Source organism: Vulpes vulpes, chromosome 7 (assembly GCF_048418805.1).
Source record: "Vulpes vulpes isolate BD-2025 chromosome 7, VulVul3, whole genome shotgun sequence".
NCBI classification, from domain to species: Eukaryota; Metazoa; Chordata; class Mammalia; order Carnivora; family Canidae; genus Vulpes; species Vulpes vulpes.
Genome location: NC_132786.1, coordinates 123,959,743 through 123,979,844, shown reverse-complemented (window position 1 = coordinate 123,979,844; position 20,102 = coordinate 123,959,743).

Sequence of the window (20,102 nt, the reverse complement as noted above, 5' to 3'; positions counted from 1 at the left end):
ACGGACACAATCTAAGTAGAGCCTGGATTCCATATTTAGAAGAGATGAAGCTCAGAAAACAGAGTGTTGACTTTGAAATGGAGAAGAGAAATGCATAAAGAGCTCAACAGATATATAAGATATCCTCTTTGAGTGTTCAGAAAAGTTCTGAGTAACCCACTCAAAAGAATTAGAGCAAACGATATCTAGTACCCACAACAGGCCGGAAATAGTGCTGTTCTCACCAGCCAGACTAGAAACCCCATAATTTATAGGGCAGTGGATGGAGTACAGAAGGTCCCATCTCAGTAGTGAGAGATAATTAGCCATAGAATAAATATGGCTCTACAGGCATCCAAGCAAATCATTAAAGCAAGACCCTAGATTATCCTACTCTTTCTATGTAATATAACTGCATCCAGAACAAAGCTCAAGAATATTTAATGCAAGACAAAGTAACCAGCCTTCAACAAGGGAAAATTTGCAGTGTCTAACATCCAATCAAAGATTACCAGTCATGCTGAAAAGCAAGAAAATATGAAAATTTTTCAGAGTAAAAAAATACATCGCTTGGAATAGATCCAGAACTGGCACAGACACATTAGCAAAGATTATCTTTGTAATTATAGTGGTATTCCACATTAAAAAAATTAAGTGGGGACAGGAAAGATATTTTTAAAACAATGAAATCAAACTTTTAGGGATAAAAACTACAAAGCATGACATGAAAAATATGCTGCATGGAATAAACAGCAAATAAGCCATTGAGGAAGAAAAGATTAACGAGTCTCGAGACACAGCAACATGAATTCTACAAAAGAAACCTGAGACAGAAAAATAAATTAGAACCAGTGGAGAAAGCATCACTGAGCTGTGACAAATCAAGTGGACTAATACACAGGTAATTAGAGTTCTCAAGTGATAGGAGCAAAAGAAAGATTTGAAGAAATCACATTAGAAAATTTTCCAACCTTGAATGTAAAAGGTCCAGGAATATAATAGGGCCTCAACCACAAAAGCATGAAGAAAACTACACCACAGCACAGTATAATCACTTTGCTCAAAACCAGTGATATGTGGGAAATCTTTAAAGCAGTCAGAGGAATAAATAAATAAATAAAGCAGTCAGAGGAGAAAAGTCGTATTGTATAGAGGAACAAGCATCAAGATAACAACCAATGTCCTGGAAAAAGCAATGCATGTACTACCTGCACAGAAAGGGAAAAAAAAAGGTGTCAAATTTGAATTTTCTATCCAGTGAAAATATCTTCCAATGAAGGTAATACAAAGATTGTTCAAACACACAAAAGCTGAAAAGCATTCATCACCAGCAGATTATATGACAAGAAATGTTAAAGGATAATGGAGGGCCTACCACTTGGGTAAATATATACGACTTTTTCCCTCATTATACAAAGTAAGAAAACAAAATAAAAAACATCCAGTCTGTCTTTATTTGTAGACCATATTATTGTCTATGCAGAAAATGCAATAGAATTTACAAAGGCACTACTAGGACTAGTGATTTTTAGTAAAAATGAAAAATACAAAGTCAAAAGCAAAAGATAAATTGTTTTCTATACACTAGCAACTGACAATCAGAAATTGAAATTAAACAGCACAATTTTACAGCTACATTAAAAATACTAAATATCTGGGCTTTCTGGGTGGCTCAGACAGTTGGGCATCTGCCTTCAGCTCAGGTCATGATCTTGGGGTCCTGGGATCGGGCCCCACATGGGGCTCCCTGCTCAGCGGGGGGCCTACTTCTCCCTCTCCCTCCACCTCCACTCTGCCTACTTGTGTTCTCGCTCTCTGTCAAATAAAAAAATAAAATCTTAAAAAAAAATACTAAATACCTAGGAATGTATCTTGGAAAAAAAAGATATGAAAGACGTGTACATTGAAAATCATGAAATATGACTGAGAGAAATTAAAGAATACCTACTAAGAAATGAAGACTTATAGCATGTTCATGGATCAAAATGCTTAATATTAAGATGATGATTTACTCCAAATTGGTCTTTGGGTTCCAATTCCAATCAAAATCCCAGCAGGTGTTTTTTTAGAAAATGGCAGGCTAATTCTAAAATTCACCTCTCCTAGGTATTTTATTTACTAAGGAGAGAGCAAAGCTCTTTGTACATATTTCTGTACCGAGTCTTATGCACGAATGTTTATGGCAGCTTCGTTAGCAATAGCTTCGTTCGCTGGCAACACGGCAAACGTCCATGAACGAGTGAACGGACAAATTGCATTATATCCGTATCGTGGAATATTTACTCAACAAGGGAAAAAAAAGAATGGCTTATTGACGCCTGCAACAACATGGGTAAGTCTCAAAATAATCATGCCTAGAGAAAGCAGCTTATCAACAAAAGGAATGACCTACTGATACGTACAGCAACCTGGGTGGAAATCAAAGTAGTTATGTCCAGTGAGAAAAGCCAAACAATAAATAATGCATATTGCGTGATTCCATTTATGTAAAACTCTAGAAGATTCAAATGAATCGATAGTGACGAAAGCAGATCAGTGGTTGCGTCAAGAAGGAAAGGGGGGCAGGAAACGTGAAAACGATCGTGGGGATGGCAGGTGATTGAAGGTCTCGAACTGACCCCGGCGCCGCTCGGGTAGGTCCCTCCTTGCCTGTTTGGACCGTGGTCACGTCTTGCCTTGCTTCTCCTCGACCTGGGTGTCGAGCTCTGCTGATCTCTGTTCTTCATTAACCATTTGAGCAATTTCCTAACCTCACGGTCTAGTGGTTAATACTTCGTTCATCAGGACTTGACTAAATGTCTTCTGTTTGGTGTAAGGAAATCTCACCCCAACAGAGCCGAGCGCATCGAACGCTGAGCTGAGCCTGCTCTTACAACTGACCTGTTAAACAAAACAAAACAAAACAAAACAAAACAAAACAAAACAAAACACAAAATCTGACCTGTTAGAGCCTTGCAAGGACCCCACGAGCCGGGCAACCGGACGCAACACCTCTTTCACTTCATTACTCCAGCCCACGGCATCTCCACTGTGCTTCTGGAACGGGGTTTTTTTTTGTTTTTTCTCTTCTTCCTAAAAGAAGATTTTTACAAAATAGGCCTAGAAGTAATGATCTTTGATTGATCTAGTAAGAAAGATGGCAGGCATCCGTTCCTACTGGAGCAGGAGAAAGTCCTCTTTGTTTTATAATTCATTGCTCAAATGCTTGTCAAAAGGGCAGGATCCTGAAGCTCGACCAGTGAAGGAGGAGGGGAAAAAAGAGTTGTATTTTCCAGAATTAAAAACTAAGCTTTGGACGATTACCTTTTATATATTATGGACCAAGCGTGTGGGATTTTAACTGCCCTTGTGTTGCTAAGTTCTTCACACATGTGTAGCTTAAAAATCTATTTCCCTCTGGAAAGCTGTGCTGCAGCACAATGGGAGAAGAAATTTGCTTGTGATGAAGGTCTGACGTGCGATCACGGTGCTTAAGTTTCCATATGAATCAGTCTGACACTCAGGTTTCTAATTCCCTCCTATTTTTCTGAGTTTTCCTTGGAATTCATCTTGTTTTGTCTTGCCAAGTTTGAGACCAATTCAATTCAATTTAGTAAGATTCACTGAACATCTACTGTGGAATAGGTTGGGCTGGACACCAGGAAAATCAGAAAAAAAAAAAAAAAACCCACAAAAATCCCAATTAGAATCCTTACTTCGGGAAACTCACAATGTAATTGGAGAGATGAGACCAACGGATGGGGAGCACTTAGCCAGCGCCTGGTGCAACCTCTGCCCGCTACAGGTACTCATCGGGTGGCAAGTGCCTCGACACTGACACTCTGGTCCACACAAGTGCCTGGCGCAGGCTGAGGATCTCAGAGAAGCAAGATGTGAAAGCAGGCTGAGGGTTTGGCCCATCCTGGGAACACTGTGGGGCAGATTTTTAATGAGAAAAAAACACGAAGCATATTTCCGGTGAGGGTGCTTGTAAAGAAGGTGAAGGGATGGGCCTTGGCGGGGTGCGCCCACCGCAGGAAGGAGCCCCTGGGCCTGCAGAAGCAGGGCGGGGGCAGGTAGGGGAGGGCCTCGCAGGAATCTGGGACCTGATGCGGGGGCCGTGAGAGCCCCCTGTGAGTCTGCACCAGCAGGGTCCTGCCCCCGCCCCCACCCCATGGGTCTGCACCAGCAGGGCTCTGCACCACCCCACCGTGGATCTGTACCAGCAGGGCCCTAGCACCCCCCCCCCCCGTGGGTCTGCGCCAGCAGGGCCCTGCCCACCCCCCATGGGTCTGCACCAGCAGGGCCCTGGCCCCCACCCCTTGAGTCTGCACCAGCAGGGCCCTAGGCCCCCCACCCCCACCCCTTGAGTCTGCAGCAGCAGGGCCCTGCCACCCCCACGGGGTCTGCCGCAGCAGGGCCCTAAACCCCCACACCCTGTGGGTCTGCACCAGCAGAGCCCTAGTCCCCCCTCCCCATGGGGTCTGCAGCAGCAGGGCCCTGCCACCCCCGCCCCCTCCACGGGGTCTGCAGCAGCAGTAGGGCTCTACTCCTGAAGTCTACGTTGGCACCAGGTGGAGAGGGCTTGAGGCACAGGGGAGGAAGGTGGCGAGGGCAGGCCCGGCGACAGCAGCAGGCGCTGTGGGGCAGCGCGTGGGTGAGGGACACCCGGGAGGCCGGGGCAGCTCAGGCGCGTGCACAGGGCGGGAAGGCTGAGCCCCTGGTTTCCTAGGCAGATCGGCAGGAGCGCGGTGCCAGGGGCCGAAGATGCGCCTGCAGAGCAGAGATGCTGTAAGGAAGCTGTGGCTCTGGATCCGAGGGCGCGCGTGTCACGGCCCAGAGGGGACACTGCGGGGATCTGAAGGACAAGCTCCGACCCGGGGTAGAGGTCTGAGGCTGGCGTTGTCCCGTGTCCCTGCAGCGCTTCTGAAGTCCCTGTGGGAGCTGCCCCGTGGGCCCGGCGGGAGCCTTCGTGTGCTGCCGCAGCCCGGGCCCACGACCCGTGTGTCAGCGTGCACACCCACCGCTTGGCTCGCGCGGCCCGGCGCAGAGTGGTTGTGCGTTGCACGACGGGGGCCGATGAGCGCGTGCAGCTTCGGTCGTGTGCGTGTCAGAGGCAGGGCTGGGGAGCTGACGGGCCTGGAACGGCCAGAGGAGTCAGGGGACAGCGAGCACGCCCTGTAGGAGAAGTGATTTAGGGGGAAGTTGGGGTATCACTTTCCTTCTCTTTATGGGGTAAAGGGATGAGCCCGGAGCGTGAGAGCGCAGGCTGAGGACAAGGTGTCACGCATGGCCACCGTACCCCATACATGTCATCCCCGGGGCGGCCAGCATCGCCTGGGGGCTGGGACAGCGAGACGGTCCAGGCCCCTGCCGGGGGGGACCCTGCGGGGGCACAGGCTCCGAGGCAGCTGGCTGATGCAGGGGACAGGGAGGCACGCGGCTCAGGTGGCCTGGCCAATCGGCCAGAGGAAAAGCACCTGCCAGTCCCGGGGGGCGGCCGGGGACCATCCCGTGACCACATGCACTGAGGTGACACCACTGAGTGGCTTCTACGATAGCCCACTTAGTTGCACGAGATCACCTGTCCCTGGCGCAGACCCGGCAGGTGAACCAGCCGGGACAAGTGACAAGACACCCACCCCATCTCTGAAATTGGGGGATTTCTCTATTTTTGAAGGGGGGGCCATCACAGCCAACTTCCTTTCACCCTTCCTGCCGTGTTGTCCTCAGTCTAGAGGCCAAAGAGCTGACATGGGGACACGGCCCATCGTGGGGTGACTCAGTTGCCCTCAGAAGCTGTGGCCGAGACCCAAGTGAGCGGCAGGCCCGCCCCAGCCACCGCAACAGCCCCGCGGGGCCAGCCCTGCTTCCCGATGCGGGCCTGTGGCCTCCGGGCACCCTGAAACGCAGCTCAGCGACCTCCCAGGCCCCCGCTCTGACTCCTGAACCCACGTGAGCTCCTGCCTGGCCCCCCAATCCCTGCAACATCCGAGGGTGACCCCCCAGCACGCGGCCACGCCGGTCAGCGTGAGCTTCTGGCGGCAGCATCGTCCCAGGGTGCTGGTCCTCCCTCACCGAAAGGGCGCCTGTCTACAACCCGGCTCAAGCATGGGCGCTGGGTGACACGTCGGGACTCCAGAGTCAACTAAAGTCAAGACTGGTCATGAGAATTAAAGACGATAGTTACTTCTTGGTGCGCCAACTCTCCGCACACACTTCCCTGAGGACCACGGTGACCTTGGCTCGGGCACAGATCGCCGGGCCGAAAGCCTTGCTCGCGGCCCTCATGCAGCTGCCCGTGCGGCGTCGCTCAGGGTCACCGTGGCCTTGAAGCCCCCGGGCCTCCCAGGGTGTAGGTCCCTTCGTTACCCGCGTAGGCTCAGTGCCTGGGTCACCGTAGTGTTTTCCAGGAACTTCCTTAAGATGGAGTTATCGGCCAGGTGAGGGGTCGCACCTGGTAAAAGCATTCCTAATTCCTGTCCCCACCTTACAACCCCTTTGTCTATGATAAACTGAAGACTTTCTGGAATCTCCGCTCCACTTAGCGTGGGTGTGCACATATATAGAATAATCACCAGAGCATGAATGGACAGGCTAACACACAAACCTAAGGCTGTCGGCTTTGTGCACGGAGGGGCTGGAAGGGGGTTAGAACCTGGAAAGCTTCGCCTGCCATCTTAACTCTTGTTTTCTTAAAAATAATAGAAATATCTGAAACAAACAAGTCACATTTGTTGGGTCTCGGTGGTGAGAATGTAGCGTTTGTTTATTTTTCCTACTTTTTAGCATCCTCAAAATATTTCGTAATAGAGATTTTAGCATCTCAGACAATGGAAATGAAGCCAACGGTTGTGAGCAAGTATGTTTTGTAGTACAGATCGCATTGCAGAACATTTGCTAAAGTTCAGAAAAGTGATTCTTATAATAAAGGCTCTTTAGAAGAATTGACTACAAAAAATTAGCTTCTGGGGCACCCAGAAGCAACAGAAGTTGCTCAGTGGTTGAGTGTCCACCTTGGGCTCAGGGCGCGATCCCGGGGTCCTGGGAACGAGTCCCACATTGGTCTCCCTGCAGGGAGCCTGCTTCTCCCTCTGCCTGTGTCTCTGCCTCTCTCTCTCTCTGTGTCTCTCATGAATAAATAAATAAAATCTTTTAAAAAGATTAACTTCTAAGAAGATAAAAACAAAAATAGACGAAACTTATGTTCTAACTTGAATTTTTTTTGTGTGAAGAGATGCCAGTTCTGCGTTTTTCTTTGACTAGTTAGGTAGATCCATCTCATCACTATGGTGGTTTTATTCATTTATTCCTGGAGACCAGCAGTTTCCCCTATGAATGCCCTTCTCCTTTATGTTAAAGGTTAGGAAAGGAGAAAAGGAGAAAGAGAAGAAGAAGAAGAAGAAGAAGAAGAAGAAGAAGAAGAAGAAGAAGAAGAAGGAGGAGGAGGAGGAGAAAGAAGGAGGAGGAGGAGGAGGAGAAGGAGGGGGAGGAGAAGAAGAGAAGAAGAAAGAAGAAGAAGAAGAAGAAGAAGAAGAAGAAGAAGAAGAAGAAGAAGAAGAAGAAAGAAGAAGAAGAAGAAAGAAGAAGAAGAAGAAGAAGAAGAAGAAGAAGAAGAAGAAGGAAGAAGAAAGAAGAAGAAGAAGAAGAAGAAGAAGAAGAAGAAGAAGAAGAAGAAGAAAGAAGAAAGAAGAAGGAGGAGGAGGAGAAGAAGAAGAACAAGAACAAGAAAAAGAAGGAGGAGGAGGAGGAGGAGAAGAACAAGAACAAGAAAAAGAAGGAGGAGGAGGAAGGGGGAGGAGGAGGAGGTGGAGGAGGAGAAAAAGAAGGAGGAGGAGGAGGAGAAGGAGAAGAAGAAGAAGGAGGAGGAGGAGGAGGAGGAAAGAAAAGAAAAGAAAAGTAAAGAAAAGAAAAGAGGAGGAGAAAGCAGCAGCAGCAGAGGTAGAGGAAGAAGAAGAAGAAGAAGAGAAGGAGGAGGAGGAGGAGGAGAAAGAAAAGAAAAGAAAAGAAAAGAAAAGAAAAGAAAAAAGAAAAGAAAAGAAAAGAAAAGGAGAAAGCGAAGAAGAAGAAGAAGAAGAAGAAGAAGAGCAGGAGGAGGAGGAGGAGGAGAAGGAGAAGAAGAAAGAAGAAGGAGGAGGAGGAGGAGGAGGAGAAGAAAGGAGGAGGAGGAGGAGGAGGATGAGGAGGAGGAGGAGAAGGAAAGAAAAGAAAAGAAAAGTAAAGAAAAGAGGAGGAGAAAGCAGCAGCAGCAGAGGTAGAGGAAGAAGAAGAAGAAGAAGAGAAGGAGGAGGAGGAGGAGGAGAAAGAAAAGAAAAGAAAATAAAAAAGAAAAGAAAAGGAGAAAGCGAAGAAGAAGAAGAAGAAGAAGAAGAAGAAGAAGAAGAAGAAGAAGAAGAAGAAGAAGAGCAGGAGGAGGAGGAGGAGGAGAAGGAGAAGAAGAAAGAAGAAGGAGGAGAAGGAGGGGGAGGAGGAGAAAAAGAAGGAGGAGGAGGAGGAGGAGGAGGAGGAGGGACAATGAAGTCCGGGCGCAGTTGTCCTAATACCCAGCCAGGAGCACACACGTTTCACCTGTAGGGACTCGTCCAGGCCCGGGTCGCCTGCCGCCGGCCGCCCGTGCAGCCCGGGTCTCTTTAAGGGTCTCAACGCAGAGACGGAGCGCAGAGCCTGAGGCCTAAGGTGTCAGCCACGCTCACTTGGAATCTATTCCCTGAGGTGTTCCGGGTCTTTGATGCACGTAGAAAAGCTCCCACCGAGAATGATGGAAGAGGAGAAGGAACAAGTCCCTGAGGATCCCGGCGGCTGACCGGGAGGAGGCCGTGGGGACACGTGGGCAGCCGGCGGCTCGGCTCCAGGGCCCAGCTCCACAGGGCACACCCACCCGCAGGCAGGAGCACGCGGGGCCCCGCGAGCCCGGGGCCTCTCTCCAGCTGTTCTGGGAGCCCCCACGAGTGGGGAGTGGACAGGGGTGGCCCGCGGTCAACCTCAAGCCTCGGCGTTAAAGGGGCGCCTTTGCACGAGTGTCACTGCCCCTGACTGTCCTGTGAGGCGGCAGCAGTTCGTTTCAGAGACGCAGACGGTGAGGCTCGAGGCCTGGGTGTAGGGGCGCCTGGTGCCTTGTCCGTGGGCACCTGCCCTCTGCTCAGTCCCCGGGCCAGGCCCCCCGGGCCCCCTGCTCACAGGGACTCCGCGTCTCCCTCGCCACCCCCCTCCCCCCCACCACTCATGCTCTTTCTCTCAAATAAATAAAAACCAAACCAAAAGGCCTGGCTACACCTCCGCGGCCCCGCCGGCAGGTGCAGGTGCAGGTGCAGGTGCAGGGCGAGGCCGAGCTGCTCCTTCCTGCAGGCACCGGCCACTTGTCACCCCTTGACCTTCCATGTGTCCTGGGCTCGGCCCTGCAACGGCGGGGCGCCGAGGAGGCTCCAAAGTGATTCTTTGGGGGGCACTTTGCAAAATCCACAGCACGTTGACACTGACCCCCAGAGACCTCGGTTCATCCCCGGGAGCCCGACGGAGTTGGCGGTTCTTAGGCCAAAACGGCCGCATTCGGACGACGTTCCCCACCCGCGGGTTCGTGCCACACGCGCTCGCCTCTTGGTGCAGAAGTGAGGACACCGGTTCTGGTCTCTCCAAACACACGAGCAGGTCGGGTTTTTTTTTTTTTCCCCTTAGAGATAAAATGAGAAAAACATCAGAGGGGAACTTAATAGACACGGTTCCACAGCATTTGTCCCCTCCGGGCCAGGGATTGGTCGCCCGCTGCTGCGGCACCTGTGACCCCAAAGCTCGGCGCCTCCAAACACCTCGGATTCTCTGCCGGTCCCCGACGGCAGCTGGGGGCCCGGCGCCCCTGGCTCAGCCTTCGGCCGAGTTCTCCCTCCTTCCTGTCCCTCCTCTCTGCCGAGGTGGCGGGGCGCCCGGGTCCCCACGGAGGGTGCTTCTCCGTGTGCACGCTCACCCGCCAGGTCCCTGTAGATGCTGCTTCTCCGTGTGCACACCCGCCTGCTGACATCCCATGCTGTCGAGCTTTGTGCACCCTCTTTATCTTCGCACCCCTTATACTTGTGTGAGGACTTGACCCTCCCCACTACCTAGGGTTTTTAGTCGCCACCCCTGTGCACCCCGCCTCCCCTGTGCACCCCGCCTCCCCTGGGCACCCGCCTCCCCTTGGCACCCCTCCTCTCCTGGGCACCTTGCTCCTCCTGGGCACCCTGCCTCCCTTGAGCACCTGACTCCCCTGGGATCCCGCCTTCCCTGGGCACCCTGCCTCTCCTGGGCACCTTGCTCCTCCTGGGCACCCTGCCTCCTCTGGGCACCCCGCCTCCCCTGGGCACCCCACTCCTCCGGAGCACCCCGCCTCCACTGGCACCCTGCCTCTCCTGGGCACCCTGCTCCTCCTGGGCACCTCGCTCCTCCTGGGCACCCTGCCTCCCCTGGGTACCCCACCTCCTCCTGGGCACCCTGCCTCCCCTGGGCACCCTGCCGCTTCTGGGTACCCCATTCCTCCTCCTGGGCACTGTACCGCTGCTCTTGGGCACCCCACTGCTCTTCCTGGGCACCCCGCTGCCCCTGGGCACCCCACGGAGGTCACATGCACTGAAATGTTCGCTGGTCGGGGGAGTTGGAACCCCCACTTCTCTCCCGGCCTCCCTTTCTCATGAAGTCCCCCCGTTGTCTAAGCTCCTCCGTGGCTTCCGTGTCGTCCCCCAGCAGGTCCTGCCGGCACTTCCTTTGTCACCTTTCCTGCACCTCCCAGATTTTCTTGGTCCCGCTGTTCCAGCCCAGTCCACTCGCCCCTTAATGGTTTGTTGTGTGGGGTGTGTCTGCTCTCACTTCTTCTTTGGTCCCAGTAAGTGTTCTCTGCTGAACACCTGGGGGGGGGGGGCAGTTGGAGCAAAATCAGTTCCTGTTACTCCTCCGTTTAAGCCTCTTTGTTTCTATTTTTATTTTTATTTTTTTTTATTTTTATAAAATAAAAATAGCATTTTTTAAATTTATTTTTATTTTATTTTATTTTATTTTATTTTATTTTATTTTATTTTATTTTATTTTATTTTATTTTATTTTAATTTGTTTTTATTGGTGTTCAACTTGCCAACATATAGAATAACACCCAGTGCTCATCCCGTGAAGTGCCCCCCTCAGTGCCCGTCACCCAGTCACCCCCACCCCCCACCCTCCTCCTCTTCCACCACCCCTAGTTCGTTTCCCAGAGTTAGGAGTCTCTCCTGTTCTGTCTCCCTTTCTGATATTTCCCACACATTTTCTCTCTTTTCCCCTTTATTCCCTTTCACTATTATTTATATTCCCCAAATGAATGAGACCATATAATGTTTGTCCTTCTCCGACTGACTTACTTCACTCAGCATAATACCCTCCAGGTCCATCCACGTCGAAGCAAATGGTGGGTATTTGTCGTTTTTAATGGCTGAGGAATATTCCATTGTATACACAGACCACAGCTTCTCCATCCATCATCTGTCGATGGACACCGAGGCTCCTTCCACAGTTTGGCTATTGTGGACATTGCTGCTAGAAACATCGGGGTGCAGGTGTCCCGGCGTTTCACTGCATCTGTATCTTTGGGGTAAATCCCCATCTGGGCAATTGCTGGGTCGTAGGGCAGGTCTATTTTTAACTCTTTGAGGAACCTCCACACAGTTTTCCAGAGTGGCTGCACCAGGTCACATTCCCACCAACAGTGCAGGAGGGTTCCCCTTTCTCCGCATCCTCTCCAACATTTGTGGTTTCCTGCCTTGTTAGTTTTCCCCATTCTCACTGGTGTGAGGTGGGATCTCATTGTGGTTTTGATTTGTATTTCCCTGATGGCAAGTGATGCAGAACATTTTCTCATGTGCATGTTGGCCATGTCCATGTCTTCCTCTGTGAGATTTCTCTTCATGTCTTTTGCCCATTTCATGATTGGATTGTTTGTTTCTTTGGTGTTGAGTTTAATAAGTTCTTTACAGATCTGGGAAACTAGCCCTTTATCTGATATGTCGTTTGCAAATATCCTCTCCCATTCTGTAGGTTGTCTTTGAGTTTTGTGGACTGTTCCTTTTGCTGTGCAGAAGCTTCTTATCTTGATGAAGTCCCAATAGTTCAGTTTTGCTTGTTTCTCTTGCCTTCATGGATGTATCTTGCAAGAAGTTACTGTGGCCAAGTTCAAACAGGGTGTTGCCTGTGTTCTCCTCTAGGATTTTGATGGAATCTTGTCTCACATTTAGATCTTTCAAACTAGCAAAGAAGAAGTCAAACTCTCCCTCTTTGCCGATGACATGATACTCTACATAGAAAACCCCAAAGCCTCCACCCCAAGATTGCTAGAACTCATACAGCAATTTGGTAACGTGGCAGGATACAAAATCAATGCCCAGAAGTCAGTGGCATTTCTATACACTAACAATGAGACTGAAGAAAGAGAAATTAAGGAGTCAATCCCATTTACAATTGCACCCAAAAGCATAAGATACCCAGGAATAAACCTAACCAAAGAGGTAAAGGGTCTATACCCTAAAAACTGTAGAACACTTCTGAAAGAAATTGAGGAAGACACAAAGAGATGGAAAAATATTCCATGCTCATGGATTGGCAGAATTAATATTGTGAAAATGTCCATGTTACCCAGGGCAATGTACACGTTTAATGCAATCCCTATCAAAATACCATGGACTTTCTTCAGAGAGTTAGGACAAATTATTTTAAGATTTGTGTGGAATCAGAAAAGACCCCGAATAGCCAGGGGAATTTTAAAAAAGAAAACCATAGCTGGGGGCATCACAATGCAAGATCTCAGGTTGTACTACAAAGCTGTGGTCATCAAGACAGTGTGGTCCTGGCACAAAAACAGACACAAAGATCAATGGAACAGAATAGAGAACCCAGAAGTGGACCCTCAACTTTATGGTCAACTAATATTCGACAAAGGAGGAAAGACTATCCACTGGAAGAAAGACAGTCTCTTCAATAGATGCTGCTGGGAACATTGGACATCCCCATGCAGAAGAATGAATCTATTTGCTTTCTAGTCACTGAGAATAACAGACCCCAACTCTTTGCTCTGACTTGGTATTGTCCGTGCCCACGGGCCAGCCACACCGATCACGCGCTCTCACACATACCATCTACACCATTGGGGCGGGGGAGGGGCTAACTGGAATTTAAATCTTATTTCAATTGTCACTAAAAAATTAGAACGTATATTTGAGTAGTAATAATGGGAAACAATTGAACAGAACACCCGGGGTCAGAAGTATCACTATAGAAGTGACCGAGACTCGCCATTTGTGCACATTCTATAGAAAAAGTCACCCCCCCCCCGCGCCAAACAAAACATAATGAGGAGGATTGGGATCACTACGTGGGCACACCAGTGCGTCAGGAGCTCTGAGTTACTGAACGCAAAGCCGATAGAGATGGCCTATGAGTGCTATTAATAAAGATCTATTCCCTGGAAAGAAAATGCCTGCTGCTTAATACATAGCATGTGCACAGGTGCATCTGCGTTGTGTGCGTGTGGATGTGCACGCTGCGTGGGCTAGTCTGATGTACATGTGTCTCATCGTGTTACTGTGAGCTTGAGTCTATGCACACGCATGTCTGCAGGCGGGGCGCTTGGCTACCTGCTGTGGTAGGTTTCTACACAAGCAGGTGGGTCTCTGCACAAGCATATGGGTCTCTGCACAGGCAGGTGGGTCTCTGCACAAGCAGGCGGGTCTCTGCACAAGCAGGTGGGTCTCTGCACAGGCAGGTAGGTCTCTGCACAGGCAGGTAAGTGTCTGCACAGGCAGGTAGGTGTCTGCACAGGCAGGTAGGTGTCTGCACAAGCAGGCAGGTCTCTGCACAGGCAGGTAGGTCTCTGCACAGGCAGGTAAGTGTCTGCACAGGCAGGTAGGTGTCTGCACAGGCAAGTGGGTCTCTGCATAAGCAGGTAGGTGTCTGCACAGGCAGGTGGGTCTCTGCACAGGCAGATGGGTCTCTGCACAGGCAGGTAAGAGTCTGCACAGGCAGGTAGGTGTCTGCACAGGCAGGTAAGTGTCTGCACAGGCAAGTAGGTGTCTGCACAGGCAAGTGTGTCTCTGCAGAAGCAGGTGGGTCTCTGCACAAGCAGGCAGGTCTCTGCACAGGCAGATGGGTCTCTGCACAGGCAGGTAAGTGTCTGCACAGGCAGGTAGGTCTCTGCACAGGCAGATGGGTCTCTGCACAGGCAGGTAAGTCTCTGCACAGGCAGGTAGGTGTCTGCACAAGCAGGTGGGTCTCTGCACAGGCAGATGGGTCTCTGCACAGCAGGTGGGTGTCTGCACAAGCAGGGCCACCATAATTGAGAAGCAGATGGGGCCAAACAGCTTCCCTGAGTCGGAGGTCCCTGGATGTTAAGCTTCCAGGCTTTGGCATCGATTTCTGGGGTTCAATGCCAATTTTGCAACTCATTTGCCGGGTGACCCTGTGTACGTTGTGCCACATTTCACAGGCCTCTGCTTCTTTATAAACCAGAGAAGCCACGTATTGAGCCCACGGGGTTTTTCCGGTGATAAATGAAGTAATACACTTAAAGCACTCAAAAACTGCGTCTGGCCTGTAGTCAGCATTTAATAAATATTTACTAATTCTTCTTCATTTTGTTATTTTTCTCCCACTCCTCTCAGACGATTCACGGGCATGTGGAGCAGAGCTCCTGACCATCTTGGCAGATGACACTGTCCTCGGCTCACCTTCCCGAATCAGAAATCGATTGCGTTGCGAGGATCTGCTCATGCCACGCTCAGTGACCCCGGCCTCCTCGGCCTCAGCTCCAGCCCGCTCCCTAAGTCACAGGCAGGTAGGTGTCTGCACAGGCAGGTAGGTGTCTGCACAAGCCGATGGGTCTCTGCACAGGCAGGTAAGTGTGTGGCCTCGGCCTCAGCTCCAGCCCGCTCCCTAAGTCACCCCTCCTCCCAGGCCATCCCTCCTCACTCCCGTGAGTCACCCAAAGGGTTTGCTCATCAGGCTCGTGGCTTCCTTTCCTGCCTTTTCTCCGTCGCATCCTCCCGCATCAAGCAACTGCGGTGACCTCTAAAAAGCACGCTCTGCCCAGAAGTCTTTGTGGGCTCCGGCTGGAGCGAGGACGCGGGGTCGCCCCACTTGTGCCCATCGCGCCCCCCCACCTGCCCGTGGGGCTTAAGAGGCCCACGAGCTCCTCTAACTTGTGGACCGCGGCGCAGCGCCTAGGGAGGTTGGTCTCCCCCTTGGGTAATGCCCCCTCTCCCTTGGCCCCCAGAGGTGCCCCTTCCTTGCACAGACCTTTTCTGAACTTGGGTCTGTCCCGGGACCTGCGCGTGACCCCTTCAGGAGCACCCCCCATTCCCACAGGGCCCTTGCGCCCGGTGTGCCAGCTGGGTCCTGGCTAGCCTCACGCTCCACTTTTCAAAGAGACCCAAAAGCTATGACGACAGCGGTCGTATTTGTCACCTCAGTGATGAAAACGCAGTAATAGAAATATAAGCCAGTCACACGATGTTCCTCAACGTCTCGCCTGTAAGTGAAGTGCAGGGCGGTGTCCCGCGCTCAGATGGGGTCCGAGTGCATATTAGTGTCGACGAACAGGAGACTGTTGGGGGCGGAAATGCACAGACATGTGGGGTGTAGATGTGCACGAGCATGTGGGGTGTGGATGTGCATGGGTGTGTGGGGTGTAGATGTGCACAGGTGCGTGGGGTGTAGATGTGCACAGGTGTGTGGGGTGTAGATATGCACGAGCATGTGGGGTGTGGATGTGCACGGGCACGTCTCCCCCTTGCCCTCCGTGCGTCCTTACCCGGTGCTGAGCCGCGAGCTGTGAAGGGCAGACAGAGCTGCTTGGTCCGGGGGAGCCATGAGGCCCGACCTGGTGCCGGGCGCCCCAAGTCTGCGCCGTCTGCAGCTGCGGCCTTGACCTGGGGGCTCACGGGCTCGCAGCACCTGGGCAGCTGCACCTTGCCGGGGTGGAGCCGGGGCCCTGGGACCTGGGGCCTCCCCCGGGTGGTGCGGTGCCCACGGAGGGCGCAGGGTCCCCTGAGGGCGGAGGGTCCCCAAGCGCAGGGAGGGGCCTGGGTGGCCGGAGAGGTGGGGTCGGTCCCTAGCAGCCCAGGGCGCCCCCAGAACTCCAGGTCCCCGCTGTCTTTTACCTTCAGGCAACAAAACCGGATGGTTTTCCACATTTCCACTAACAGATATAATCACCTCCCAATTTAAAGGAGACTTGGAGAAGAAATGGAGCACATTTTCCGGAAGGCCATCCACCACTTTAGGTACAAGTGACCCCAGGGCACGACCCGCCGTGGTCCGCCGGTTCCTGGGCCCTGCCCATCCCCGTGCCATCAGGCACCTCCGGGCGCTCACACCCCAACTTCAAAGCAAAGCTGATGCTGTTCGGTGATCCTGAGAATACTATTTTTGATCCACCTTTTCAGGAAGATTCATTTAAAAGCCTAGACATAGCTACATGATGAGTTTCTACGATCCACAGAGGGAAAAAACAACAACAATGCACCCAAGATACAATGATTACTGGCAAGAAAGAATGCTTTCCAAAATTTCCTTAAAATACTATTATTTCATCCGGTAGGGAAAGAAACGGAATTGTACATTGTGCCTGTTCCAGCGCGAGTGTGGGCCCTGCCCTCTCACACCTCCGTCCTGACTTTTATCTGAGACATAAGAGAGATTTCGTAACAGAACCACTACACAAATTACATGGTGATCTATGATTAAACATGGAAATGCACACGCAAGACATTTCTTCAGAACTTCTCTTTCCACAGCACCTCTCACATATCTCTATCAGGAAAGATGCCCTAGATGCTTCCATGCAGCTATTTGTTTGGCTCTTTTCTCCCGTAGGAGCCCGTTGGGCGGCTCTGCTCCTATGATACGGGTTGGGCATCAGACCTAGTCTCTGTTACGAGGAAGGGCAACCCGGGCCGTTACAAATCAACAATCATAATTTTGAAGTTCATTTGTCTTTAAATCTTGCCTAGAGTCAGGAATTATTACGGAAATATATTTAATTGGAATCAGAGATACTCAGACACGTACACTGGAGGCATTTAGATTCTCACTTTGTAACGGACTTTGGGTTTATTGCAATTATCCTAGCATTCAGTCTAAATGTACGTTCAGATACTTATTATGATTTGAGGCTCCAGGTGATGAGGGAGGTCACGTGGATTAATTTCAGATAGGCCTACAAAACTCCTAATCCACGTCTAATAGAAAATAAATGCGGACTAGTCAAACTGCCTTCTCACAATGTTGACCAGGGAGGGGAACACTCGGTGAGCAGCCAAGGAAGCAGACGTGGCGTCTGACGTGTCTGGTCTTTCCAAACTCTGCATCTCCCAAACAGCACGTGGTTTCAAATGCCTCTAGTCGCAAACGGCTCCATGTCTTTTAACCTCTTGTTAGTGGGTCCCCCCACCCTTGGATGGATAAAGCTTTTCATTTTAGATACTACTGGAGCCACCTCATAGTATATCTAGGTGTCTCCTTTTCCAAAATATAGTCTGGTTTTTTATATTAGGGTCTACCTGCTGCATATTCCTACTTTGGAAAAAAAAAAAAAAAACAAGCAGACATGAGAATTTCGACCTTTATCATATTCACTAGGATTTGACAGTGATAAACCTTCATAATATTAAATTTTCTATACATTTCTTTTTAATCATAGTTTCAAACTAAGTTTCCACGGAAAAGGAGTTTTGGACACAATGTTAATACTTATGATGACTAACACATTTACCTGTTGAGAAGTAGGAAAGATTGAGGTGGAAGGTAAAGAGATATTATTAATAGCCCGCTGTTATTTTGGAGCATAAAACAAGCAAACGATGAAGCCCAAAGAAGAAGTTTTATGAGAAGTAGTTATATCCCAAGTACCATTTTAAAAGGTACATTAAATTTTCTACAGTTCTATATAAATCAAATGTCGGTGTTTACACCTTTATTGAAGCTCTCTATTTTATTAGGAGCAAATAAAAAAAAAATATCAAGGACCTAGAGAAAATTTTTGGAATTCTTTGAGAGAATGTGGAACTCCAAGGATATTTTAACTTGTCTCATATTAATTTGGGATACTGACTCGTGCAGTTTTTTTGCCTACCTAAGTCTCTGCACCTTAGTTTGCACATGGCATTAAATGTCAATAGGCACCCCACTGCCACCCCCTGGAAGTTTCGCAAGAATCTGAGGAAGACGCAGAAATAATGAAGGGTGGGAATTGCGGTTATTGACATTAATTCCAGAATATCTCTGTTCCATTACGAGCACTACAGCCCTGAGCAGCAACCTTGAAAATATTCACAGGCTTTGTTCAAAAAGGGGAGCAAGCAGGAGATAATGGATGTTCTGCTGTCTTTGAAAAATATTTATTTATTTATTAGAGAGAGAGAGAGAGAGAGAAAGAGCACAAGTGGGAGGGGCAGAGGCCGAGGGAGAGGGAATCTCAAGCAGACGCTGTGCTGAGCGCAGAGCCTGATGTGGGGCTCGGTCTCATGACCCCAAGATCACGACCTGAGCCGAAACCAAGAGTCAGACGCTTAGTCTACTGAACTTGGGTGCCCCGATAATGGATGTTCTGGCACATAATTCACTCTGTTATGGGAAAATCATCTACCCAAGGTCCAGGACTATGCCAACTTGATCGAAGTCAAGAGGGTCGAACGTAGAATCAGAGCCCAAGGATGACGCTCGAGCACCCGGCAGCCCTGTCAACACCCTCCGTCTTTGCTCTGGGGTTTCTCCGTGTCTCTCTCCACGTCGTTGGTTCCCACCTTTCAATACCCTGGGCCGGCCAGCCCCATCCCTTGGAAAGGACGCAGACCACGTGGGCCAGCACTCTGGCGAGTGCTGCTGACTACGCACTCGCCCTTCTTTCTACCCTTACTGCTCTGCCGTCCGAGTATCTTTCAGGTAGTACAATGGGATCAGTCAGATGAACAGCTTTGACGTGGGGCGACAGGATTCACAGCAGGCTTATGTATACTCTTTCTGCAAAACTATTTTAGCGGCTTTCTTTCTATCCCCTGAAACCATGGTGGGAAGGACAGAGTGGAAACTTGGGGAAGCCTAGTTTTTTACCACATTCAAAATGTAAATGTCAACTTTCTGCTTCCTTCCCTGTTTTATCTTGCCTTGTCTTGCTACCTGATCTTTTTCCAAGCAGGGAGGTAGGGATTCATCTGCCCTTCCCTTACACCCCCACAGAGGGAAGACCCTGGCCTACGGAAAGAGGACTTTAATCATACGATGTGAGGGTTTTAAAAAGTCCTTTTAAGAATACCACCTCGATGTAGCCTCTGTTGAAAACACGTTTCAGGAGATTGAGGTAGAAAAATGACTGTTAATGTGGCAGAAAGAAAAATACTTGTAGTGTAAGATTATGAATAACAGTGTACAGCAGAGGCCAAGCTATTTTCCAGCATGTAACTCCTTGAGGAGGATTTGGTTTGGATGTTTGAGCTCCGTCTCTCCGACACCTATCACAGTGTCTGGCCCATTCAATGCACTCAAGAATTTGAATTATATGTAGAATGGACAGTAGTTACCTAGTGGATTTCCATGTAAAAAAGAGGGAAAGGGGATCCCTGGGTGGCTCAGTGGTTTGGCGCCTGCCTTTGGCCCAGGGCGTGATCCTGGAGACCCGGGATCGAGTCCCGCGTCAGGCTCCCTGCATGGAGCCTGCTTCTCCCTCTGCCTGTGTCTCTGCCTCTCTCTCTCTCTCTATGTCTATCATAAATAAATAAATAAAATATTAAAAAAAACCAAAACAAATAAAAGTTTAAAAAAAAAGAGGGAAAGATGATTAGGGAAAGGGAGAGAATGATATAGCAAAGGAATGATTAGCGTTTGAAGAGAAAGCTGGGAAAAGGTAAAGTGGACAGTAAAGAACAGAGAATTAGAAAGTATGGATGTAATATCACTCCCACTAAAAGCTTTTTGCAATAAATATATTTTATAATTGTCTTAAGCAAATGCGCTGTTGAAAAGTAATAATTTCTGAAAAGTAAAACATCTGACTCTTTCACGAGTGTTTTACTGCCCCAAACACGCCCAGGTGATGTATAGCCAACGTAGGCTCCTCTTTTCCCAGGAAGTGCCGTGTGCCTATGCAGGCGTGTTGAAAATTCTGA